The sequence below is a fragment of the Mobula hypostoma genome, chromosome 4 (assembly GCF_963921235.1).
Source record: "Mobula hypostoma chromosome 4, sMobHyp1.1, whole genome shotgun sequence".
Classification (NCBI taxonomy): domain Eukaryota; kingdom Metazoa; phylum Chordata; class Chondrichthyes; order Myliobatiformes; family Myliobatidae; genus Mobula; species Mobula hypostoma.
The window spans coordinates 38,640,274-38,652,064 of NC_086100.1; the positions used below are offsets into that span (position 1 = coordinate 38,640,274).

At 36.0% G+C, this 11,791-nt stretch overlaps 1 long non-coding RNA gene across 1 annotated transcript in view; it reads left to right on the plus strand.

Moving 5' to 3' along the window:
- LOC134345262 (uncharacterized) overlaps positions 1 to 10,842 on the plus strand; it is a 699,247-nt gene extending 688,405 nt beyond the window's left edge. The window contains exons 4-5 of the long non-coding RNA XR_010017644.1: positions 4,360 to 4,623; positions 10,567 to 10,842. This is a non-coding gene — a long non-coding RNA (uncharacterized LOC134345262). The remainder of the gene's footprint in view (positions 1 to 4,359; positions 4,624 to 10,566) is intronic.
- Positions 10,843 to 11,791: the final 949 nt, after the last annotated feature.

The window sequence follows — 11,791 nt, forward strand, 5'->3', positions numbered from 1 at the left end:
TAAAACATAGAAGTTGAATCACTGAACTTGAACATGTGAACTTTCTCATAATTTTACAGGTATTTATCAAACCTTTTGATCTAATCTGATATTTTTTTTGCAAAACAGCCTAGTTTTTTTTCTCTAATTCTGTTAAGCAAGTAGCTCTTGTAACTATTCACATCTGGTCATTGTGATATACTACGTTTGAAAGAGATGTCGTTTTAAACCTGGGTGCATTTTCTAAGGGAATGACAAATTGAGATAGGTAAAACACATACTGAAATGAATATGTCACCTTTTGAAATTTGAATGTCATAATAACTGGATGAACTTCAGTGAAATTGTATAACTCAAGGCAATGTGAGTTTGAGGATCTCAAAGGAAAGGCAGTTAAAATCTCCTGGGAGAATGTCACTAATACCTACACTTCATTGTGAGATCTTAATTGGTATCAATTGAGTTAAGCAGAGTGTTTAAAACTAGCCTTTTGAAGTACTGAACTAAGAGATTGATATCAATCTCAAAGATATTTTGTACTCCTATCAAATTGAGAATCCATATTGATTTGTGCTGTTCTAACGTCTATCAGTTCTCATCTGGGTAGTTTTAGTAACTAAAGATAAGTAAAATTGTAATACACCGCTTTCATTGCACCAGAAATATAAGCAAATTTCCAAAAATATGAAAAATATAAAATATACTTCTTGTATTCTTATTACAGTAATTGTTTTTAAAATTCCCTGAGCTTCTATTTTTCCTGTACTATACTAATGCTATTACAATGTAGTTACAATGCTGAGGAAAGATGCTCTTTATTGAATATTAATTTTAATTTTAGTTTACATTTGTAATTTCTATTAGAGAAGTGGTCTTTAACATTGCCCCAATACTTAACCATAATCTGTATTATCTCTTTGTGAATAATTACATGAATATTCAAAAATACTTAGACATACTTAAACTTTACTTAAGATTTTTACTGTCTGAAAGAGCAATAAAATGACAAATGTAAAAGTAAATATATTAAGTAAATTAGCAAATAAATTTTTATGTTGGCTTTTGCTAGATTATCTAGTCCAGACCAGAAAAAGGATCAGACAAATTAACTTCCAAATAGTAAAAAGCTGAAACTGTGGAGGTCAAAGAATTTTTAATATCAGATGTAAAAGGTCGTTAAAAAGCTCCCATAATCCCATAATTTGGAGAACAATATTTGGATCCTGCATCTCATGGGTAAGAATAAGTCTGATTTATTGAATACTGCACAATTAACATTGGTAATAATGGCTTTTGGATCTACTTAACTTAGAATTCAGAATTAATCTTTTGAGGTACTTATCAAAGACTAATCTTGTATGATGCAATTTGTAAAGGAGTCTAGCAACATGTTGGGGTGTGTCTCTTTTACACTGGTTTGGCTATCAAACCAAAATTCCAAAATCACTGCTGCAATCATATTTGTCCTAGAGCCAAAAAATAACTGCAGATGATGCAAATCTGAAATAAAAACAAAATGGGTTAAACATAGCATATAAACAGACATCCACCCAGTAAGCTAACACTGTTTCCCTCTACACAGGTGTTTTCTAACTTGCTGAGTACTTTAACTGTTCTGTTTTATTTGCATTTTACATCTTGCGGTATGTAGCTAATTTTGACCTAAGAGAACCTATATAAAGTCAATTCCTGTATCCATATTCCTACTACTGAATCTTTAGAACCACACTACTTCTTCAGTAATTCAATTAGTAATAAAAATCATAGAAAATATATTATGCTTTACAACTTGTAATTGATTTTTGTTTTGGAAAAATATAGAAAGGATTTATAAAGAAACACCTTCACTTATACTAGAGATGATATGCTACAGGGCAACATCTTGCACGGTAGTTTTATGTTATAAGCATCAACAACAGTGTTCACGTCCAAACAAGGGTAAATTATTTTAGTGCACTTGCAGAGAACACGTGGAAACTATGAATACATAATTTATTTTTGGTCCGAACCAGTTGTTCTTGTGTCTGTAGAGACTAGCAGCTTTGAATTGGGATGGGAATATTGCTAATTGTCAAGGGTGTAGAAATGTCAAATATTTCCACCCCACAGATTCATTCTGCCGTAACACGCCGAAGAAACTCCCTGTTCGTGACCGTGCAGCATGTTGAGAAATGCAGCATTTCGTAGTTAGGATTTCCAATCGTTTCTTCTTTATAATCTTATGGGATATTAACTGTAAGAAAACTGAGTTTGTTCTTAGAGAGGAAACGGGAAAATATCCTACTGAAAGGTATCAGATATTTAGATGTGCTTATGTTAGATATGATAAAACATAGTGAAATAATAAATAAAAATCGTTTGTTAGCGCCATTTTAACTGAAATGCATTTTGTGGTCGGCTTGTACTATGTCTAAAAAAAGCCTCAATTTGAAAATCTGACGATATGGTTACAAATCAAGGGATGGCATCTATTCCAGACGAAATCAAAAGAAGAGCAGTTAGGAGAGAAAAGATTTCTTAAGACACTATCTATTATACAAGTATAGAGAAACTCTGGTAATTGAAAATTGATTTTCTAACGGAAGAAACACTTTTATTGACGTCTGAGACTGTATGGATTACAACAGTAACATCACCTCAGATTAAGTTATATGTCATTGCGATTGTAAAATAACAACTGTGTACCTATGCATAAAATACAGTGTGTAGATGAGATAAGTAACTGTTAATAACATGCAAAACTCCTAGTAGCATGGCATTGGAGAGTAATTTGATAATATGGTATGTGATGGCAATGAGCGATTCTCTCCCATTCGCTTCATGTACCAGATGTTGAAGACATTGTAACAATTGAATAAATGGTTCATGTTCATATTTGGGAGTTACACGTTATATGTGGATACTGATTTGTGGAAAATATTTCGTGTCCTTGAGGAAAAAAAAGATTCCAATGACATTATAGCATCTGCTTATACTTGCAAATTGGCGATCAAGTCTCCGATTTGACAAACCAACTTTTTACCACACATGCTGCTCTCGTGCACCCTGAAGGTTAATTAAAGGAAGTGGTGTTAAGGTTAAAGTCATGACATCCTATTGTAATTGTAGCTTTGAGATTATGGTTGAGACATGTTCTATAAACACACAAAAGGCAGAAGTCATTGAAGTGGATTACTGTCAGTCTGGAGCTGGGAGAGAATGAGCTAGTAATTCCTAGAGAAAGGTAGGCAAACAGAGAGCCAGTGACTAACAACTTTCCCTGCAGAGATCCATTGTTTCCGACTTTCCCTTTCTGACGAGCTCGCTCTCAAAGCCGATAAAGACCTCAACTCAAGCCAAATACATGGGCTACGTGTCAAACAGACTAAATTGATGCTGATTCTACATGACACGAAATATATTTACTCCGCTCTTAAACAATAGAGCTGGTGTGCCGATAGGCATTTTAATTAGAGTTTAAGAACCTCTAAGATGGATGAAAAATCAGATAACAACTTTTATTCTAGTTTATTTATGGGCGCACATTGTTTGAAGTGATATATAGTCAAGGGCAAATACGGCTGGCAACTGTTTGATTGACCAGAACTGAGTGAGTGCTGTATTGACCAGTACATACATTTAGAGAGAACTTTGAAAATATGACGGTGAGCATTATTAAACAGTATGTACTAGAGAACGAAACCATCTGGCAAACATTCGTGTTGTATAACTTGTTTCAGTGATTACACTGAATGAACTCTTGTCTGCAATTTTATGACCAGCTGTGTAAAGTATGAGAGAGGAACTGATGTCCTAGCTTTTGCATCATTCCTGATATATTTCACTAAATACAGTATCAAATTCTTTTAAAATATCTCGCTATAGATATATAATTTACCGGTCAGCAAAGTGGAAGAAGGCCATTGTTTTATTGACAAATAGTCCTAGAGTTCATTTAAAAGTAGAGCCTTTGCTTTTAAATAATATTTTTATTCAGATAAAGAGTTTTCGTGCGACCTTGTAACGTCTTTTTCTTTCCTTTATCCAGCCCCCATTCCATGGTTTCAATAAACAGCGAAACCATTACCTCACGGCAGCTTTTGTTGGCCCTATACAACAGAGAACAAAATGGTTATTCAAGAGAACGCTTTAGATTTTATTGTGGGTAGTATGCACAAAGAGCAGTGTTATTGTATTAAAAAGAACCATCTGTAGCAGAAACAATGGCTTCAAATTATCTTGAATACCCACTGAAAAAAAATATAAAGCTTTTTCTTCTGTCTGTCGGTAGGGGTATAGAGCAGCATAGTATAACTGACTTCTGTTGTTCTGCGTCCATTCTTTCTTTAAAACGTTCAGCCTTTTAGAATTTTTTTCCATAAACGACTTTTCTTGTTGCAGCGTTTCCATATCCTCGGTGCTTACATGAAGAGGACTGTACACGTTCGCAAACGACCAAAAAAGCGCAGGGACTCGGATTTTAAACAGACATGACTCGCTTGTCTGTGTTTACGGAGAGAAATATAAGAAAAAAAACAACTCCGCGCAACTCTGCTCTCTCTGCCCGGAGAAACTGGTAAGATACAGCACAATCAATTTCATCGGCAGTGAGCCGTTCGCTTCCTTTCTGAGCGCCAGTATTGCGGACAACCCACAGACGTACTTGTAAGTAGTTCAGACCTAATGTTTTGCTACTTTTTGAAATGTTTACGTTGAAGGAGAATGTCCTTGTGCGATTCTTGTCTTACAGTTGGGGACAGACAGTACTATCAATTGTTTCTAGGGTAAATAACCCTAGCATGGCGTACAGTGCAAAACTACTAGATTATTTTCAATAAAACCTTCACTAAAACAGTTTTCGCTCCTGTGTATGACTTCAACCTCTGGCTGGCAGGATGGTAGCTCAGTTGGGTCAAGAGTCTTTAATGTGTTGGTGCAATTACTGCAGAAGATTCGGCCGAGCATTTGCGTGTGAAAGCTTCAAGGCTGATCCGCAGTCGGAGGAGTTGACAGAAGTGTTCTAATGTAGCATGTAATAGAAAAAAAAAGGGGCCTAGCGCTTTCTGCGTAGGCGGCGACCTTCGGTGGATGCCAATAAGAAATCATGGTTGTTTTCTATTTCTCACTTGGTGAGTCCCCTGAACTTCTAAGAGGGTTGGAGGGAGGGGTGTAAAATCAGCTGACAGCGCCAAAATATACAATCGACCTCCGCTTAATGGCTGGGACGAAGAAACAGGTCGCCGTAGCGCTATACTTTCCTGTGTTTGTATTTGTTTGATGATGGTGTGTGTGTGTATGTGTGTGGGAAAGGGATGGGGGGGTGGGGGGGGGGACGGTAGGAAACGGTCTGATAGTGGCCTTTTCTCTCACGGGCGTCCCCTAACGGCCCCTTCAGTGCTCCGCAGGGATGCATTAATTCATTTGGTAATTTGGGAACAAGCAAGACAACTCAGTTTTCGATTGCAAGCGTATTTAAAATTGAGTTTCAAAAAGAATAAACAACATATTTTTCATACATTGTTCACAGTCCGTACATTTTACTCTTTTATGTAAAAAAAATTATCTGGCAATACAGCTGCCAAAATTTACCGAGTTTCTCCAACTCTGCCCATACTGAGTGGCACACGCGCTGGAATAGCCAGTAATTAAAGTTTTCTCCCCTCGGTATTTATCTTTCAATATTTCATCTGAACTGTTGTTTTGTTGATAAAACAGCATATTTCTACCTAGATATATTTATAATCTGCATTTCATTTATTTAGGGGCGAAGAGGTTAAATTGTTCAGAAGCGTGCAATCTATTATACAATGTCGAATTTAATAACAGGATAGCAAACCAGAGTGGCTGAAAGGGGAAAAACTAATTTAAAAAATCTTGCCTGCATTATTACTTGTTCCGTTATCAAAACGCCAAGTCCTCTGAAATTGGTTGAGAAACTGGACTGGGTTTTTGACACTTCGGTTAATTATACTGAAATTTAACAGATCTTTTCAGTTTAAAAATTAGCCACTTTGGACAAAGATTTTTTTTGAATTTTGCAGATAAAGGTTAATCTAGGGATGAATTGCAGAGCTGTGATTGACAACAGAAAAGGTGTTAAGGGGAGGTCGAGCTGTCTTATTTACGGCCCACTGCTTGCTATACAGGCTTTGTTAGACGGAAAGCTAATTTACCGCTGATCAAAAGGACCATATAGTTAAAAGACTAGTAATGACTGCTAATTTCATTCCAGTCTCACAGCTTTAGCTTGAGTAATTAGATATGTGCCGGTTAAATTTAGTCTGCGGATAACATTTTAAAGAGATAAATTATTCATTTTGTTGCGAAAGCATTTTGTATTTATTTACTTAGATATTATAATATGTTTACGTGTTGTTTTCTTGAAATCGGATGGTCGCTACACAGAAGATAATTATTTGTCAGATTTTCTTTAAAAATCTATAATTATTTGGCTGAAAATCGGACTCAGTAACTTTTGTTTGTCGACAAAGATTCCCTTTGATGGAAATTTAATATGTAATGGGAAAACAAAATTCCGCTGTCCGGATAAGGAAATCAGGAATAATCTGACGACAGATTCGTTTGCAGTTTTTGAGATTGAATATTTGGTGGTTGGTCTGTTTGTGGCTAGTCGGTATTTCCTTTTAGTATGGGTTGCTAAAGATTCAGTCTCAGTATCATTAATCTGAACAAATATTGACCCAGTGCGGAGCGCATTATCTCTTGGAGAGTTTGTTCTAGGGTGAGCGGTATCCATAGCTCCTGTTGGATCAGAAACTCTGGGTTGTTCGGGTTTATAATGGTATTTATTTTGAAAGCATTGACACCGTTGCCGCGCCCCGTTGGTGACAGACACTGTCCTTATTTTGTGAGTGAGAATAGCCCTTAGGCACAGATTGACTAAGCGGACTTGAGTCCAAATAACCACCCGTCACAACTTTACAGTGCGCACATATTCTCAACTTTTAAAAAACTAATGCGGGGCACTGTGAGTAAGGCAGCAAATCAATTTCCAGAAACCCGACCTGTTCCTCCCAGTTCAGAGTTTCTACGACCACGTTCGTGCTTTAGGTTCCGAGAGTGTCTTTCTGCGATAAGAAAGTAATGAGATGGCACGATGTTGTAACTATAATTTAGAATGATTTACATATAAGAAGGCCATTCAGCCCAGCGCACTTGTACCAGCTCTTTGAATGAGCACCAAACTATCAATATTACGTTAAATGATATATAGGGTGTGTAGTCAGTGGGATTAAATTCATCCACATTATTTTATGCGATAGCTTTTCTTAGAAGTGCTGCCTCGTGATTTTAAAAATAAGTACGATCTGCGTGATAATTATTGTAAGTAGTTTGTGTAAACGCGATTTAACACGTTTTAATCATTTTGTTGCTTAAAGACGAGGTTACTTAGGCTCTATATATTTGTTGTTGACACTTACCGTAGTTCTCTAATGTATTGCGCTGTACAGCTGCCGCAAAGCAACACATTTCACGACATATCTCAGGGATAATAAACCTGATTCTGATATTGAATATAATCAAATAATCAAATTGCTTATGACTGCCTTGAACATTACAATCAACAAAACAAATAACGCGAAGCAATAAAATCACATCCTCATAGTTTTCCCTTGTATTTAAATTTCTTTATCAGATATAGGTAAAACGCATGGATTTTAATTGTGAAATATTTGCAATTCAAGCCATTTAACCGTTTTAGTAACTGGAAATTCTTGTCCGTCAATCTGTCAATCCACGGAGATGTTGCGGGGGTGTTGCAGAGAATCACGAAGTTTTCGTAGCTTCAATGACGAAAGTAACGAAGCTTGCGTGTATAATTCCCACTGTTTGATTAAAAGCAATTATACAGAATTGTTGTAAAATAGGAAATGGCTATAAAGTTGTTGACCGTCGCCCTTTTTTAGTTTGTGGGTTTCTTTGTGTAAAAAGTAAGTCGGAAGATTCATATAACTTTCTGAAAGTTCGTGGTATAAGATTGTTAGCAGTAAGAATTGCCAGTTCTCGAGAATTTATTTGTGATATAGGTAAGGGCAGGTGGCTGCTTTCCACGCAGTTTTCTATATGATACTTAGGGTTGGAACAGTACAACGCAGAACAATTAGATATTGCCCGCTACTTACATTGGGCAATCCTCGCAGCTTATCAAAATAAAATTATTCCTATTTTACCCCTTGATTCCTGACGCAGTTTGCATTCTATTGAAGTTGTAGACTATTCATGTGTTCAGTTTAATAATAAATAAGGCACTTCGGAATGACACTGATACATATTTACTTTCAGAGGAGCTAAAGAATTTTGTAACATTTGTTGAGGAGTTGATAACGCTGTGATTTTTAAGTCGCAAAGTTATATTTATCCGACATTGTTTTGGTTTTGGATAGAATATCAGAATCTGAGTTGACTGATTGGTTTAATTTTTATAAATAAAAACTCGCAAAAATGAAGTTTGATGGACGTAAATCCCAAACGCTTTGATAACTATACAGGCAGTTGGACTATAAACCTATTCGTGTTTTGTAGCAAGGCTCAGTGACCAAATTGTAGAAGGGTCTGCAGAGATGATCACCACTGAAAATATTACAGCAATATTGCTGGTGCTTGGGAGTGGGGAGGATGTGCGGTGAAATTTTGATTAATGTTTAACCCGCTGATGGTAGATACATGCCAACTTTAGCGACTGTTTATCCCAGGAATAAATCCGCGCATCTTCAGAAACGCCCAACTCGATTGACCAGGTTGATAGTTTTCAGATATACAAACTAACCAAAAACGAATTGTTCAGATAATGCAATTTGCAACTGCAATGCGATAACAGATTTTCTTACTTTCAATTTCATACTTTAATGTCAGAATTGAAATTAATTTATTTAGTATTACTGAAGATGTGCATTGTGTCCTCTTCCAAGCACAAACTATATATATATATATAGGTGACGATTATTTGGTGTTAATCTTAAGAACGGAAAACAGCCAAGAATGAAGTTGCAGTAATTTCCTCCGGGTCTCAAGTACCCTTTTACTTCTTGAATGGGATTGTTTACCAGAATTGGGTCTAAAAAGTTTGCCGCCTTCCAGTTGCCTTAGACACTCAATGCCACTTGCACCAACCGGAATCATTAGTGCAGTTCTTTGCCTGATAACCGAAAGTGACCACATTCACGCTGAAATTGCCGAGATTGGTCAGTATGGATGGTGAACGATGTCATAAACTGGGTTCACTGAATGTATACTTGCTCAATTAAACTACCCTTCCTTGCACTTCCCTTATTGTAATACGAAGATCTTTTTTTAACATCTAGAATCATTGTGTGTGTAATTGTGTATTATATAGGCCTGTGCCTTCCTTATGAACTTTAACAAGTGGGAACGTTATTTAATTTCTATATCACAATGAATTAGCGCACTGGTTAACGTTTTTGAATCAATGCAAATTCTATTATAAAGCGCATTTGGCGTTATTTATCTTGATCTTTGGGCAGAACAACTCTGAAGTTTGTTACTCCTCGACTTTCGGGCGCTATATGCTAGAATAGCTACCTGTTCACTTGCGGAAAAGATCTTTGTGGAGAATCAATAAAGACTAATCCGCCCCCATCAATAGAATGATGCCGGTATAATTTGACAAACAGCTGTACAGTATTTCCCTTCCCCGATGAAAAGTTTACAGCTCCAATAACAGCTGGGTAAAGAACATTGGCTTTCATTTTTTACTTAACAAAATTTAAATTTTTTGGCGATCTCAGTTGACATTTTCCAGAAATTGAGTTATCAAGGCGGCAATTATTTCACGGGGAGATAAAACGCTCGGAGCTTTAACTGTCAAATAGGCCTTTTCAAATTTTAATTGCAAAATAAAATTAGTCTGCTCCCTCAGATGGGTTGTGAGTGGTTAAACAGTGCTTCCCAATACCGGTGGTCGTCAAACTCTGTGCTAATTAGCAATGATGAGAAATTCCAGTTAACAAGGACATTCTCCTACACTCTACTGGATCCCCGCTGTTCGCCTTCATTTCCATAAGAAGATTATAGTGGAGGGGACACACTCAAATGCAGATGCGAAACGTTTTTAACAAACATCATAATAGTCAGATGCTTGGCTAGTTCTCACCCAATTACCGAAAGTTAAGTCTCCATTTGCATTGAAGGACAAAAATAAGAAATAATTCCGTGAATCCTCCACATTTTTGTCTTTAATTGCACAAGAAGTTGAAGGAAATGATTTTCTATATGAAAAGTTGCTCTACACGCTACGTATATATTGTAAAAATGCATGTATCCGATTTAGTATTGCATGCATCTGTATTCACTGAAATCCGCTGGGAATATTTTTATTTCAATTAGGCTGTTTGTATATCACCATGCATCAGTTATCTATTTATTACCATTATCAATCAAACACTTCACACCCACACCCTCCTTCCTTTTTGAATGTTAATTATACGTAAGGTCGTAAGATAATGTTATCAACGAGCGAAGCATAAACAATAGCAGCAAGAAATTGGTTTGAGCGTTTTTTGTATTGTTTGATTAATCATAATTCACTTACACCATAAATTAAGTAATATGCACTTCTATTTCTTACAGCCATGCAGATGACCAATATAACTAGTCACTTTGAAATAAAGAAAAAATGAATTCGAATACAATTACTTCAGAAGAGGATGCTTTCTTTTTAACAACAAACTAATTCACAATTTACATTGATCACAATTTGTGACTATGATAAATATGATCTTCCGGCTAAAGTGTTTTTTCCTAAATGGTAACGTGTGGATGTGGCACAACTGAAGAGATTCTGCCAGCAGACGGCGATATTAACACACGCTTGCCACTACGGGTAACTCCGAGGTCTATTTCGAAGGGAAGTAATTTGCAATATAAACGAATAATTTATTACTATTCTTATAGGTTACAAATGTGTTACGGATGTAGATAGCAAGATAACAAGGTTTACAAATAGGTTTGCATGTGGTGTCATTGCCGTAGTGTACAGCTGTTAACTCGTAAAAAATACAAATCTAGACTTAGTGGCTATCTAATGTATTCTAACCAAATGACATAAATTATTCTGCTCAACCAAAAGATCAAGTTTCTGATGTAAACAAAAAATTGAACTTATAAAGTTAGTCATCGTTAAAGATCATGCATGAAATGTATTTGACCATGATATACAGAATCAGTCTAGTTTTTCAGACAAAGTTCTTTCGTAGCTAATCGGGAAAAAAATTGTAGTCTTTCAAGTACCGTAAACAGTGAAATACCATTAGTCTTTTTATTTGTGTTCAAGTGCATTTTGGTGAAAAGGTCCAAACAACAGTGGGGAAGTAAACTTATACCAGTCTTTGTTAGCTACAGTGTACTGATAACAAGAGGAACAAAACTACCTATTTGTAATGGACGTGCTAGTCTTTATATTGGCATTGATGTTTTCTCCATTCAAATTCCTACATTCGGTCAAAGAAGGCTCGATTAAATTACAATTCATGTGTTAACAAAAATCAAGAAAACAAAACAAAATTAAAAACAAGGGGAATTTACGATTGCGTCTTCTAAAGTGTGGATTCGCTCGAAGTGCCTTAGTACTTTAAAATTGTGATTTATATTCTTTCTGGTTTAAGAAATGAGAAACTACAGAACAGCGTAAAGGAAATCTGGAACAACTAACTTGTAGGTGACCATTTAAACCATCGATGTAAATTAGATGATCAAGCCATTAGGTCGGAGTTAGTCGGATCGCAGCAAGTGGAATTTATTTAGTTATTTCAACAAACTAAATTATTCATCAAACTCTTCCCCTTTGAATTGTCTA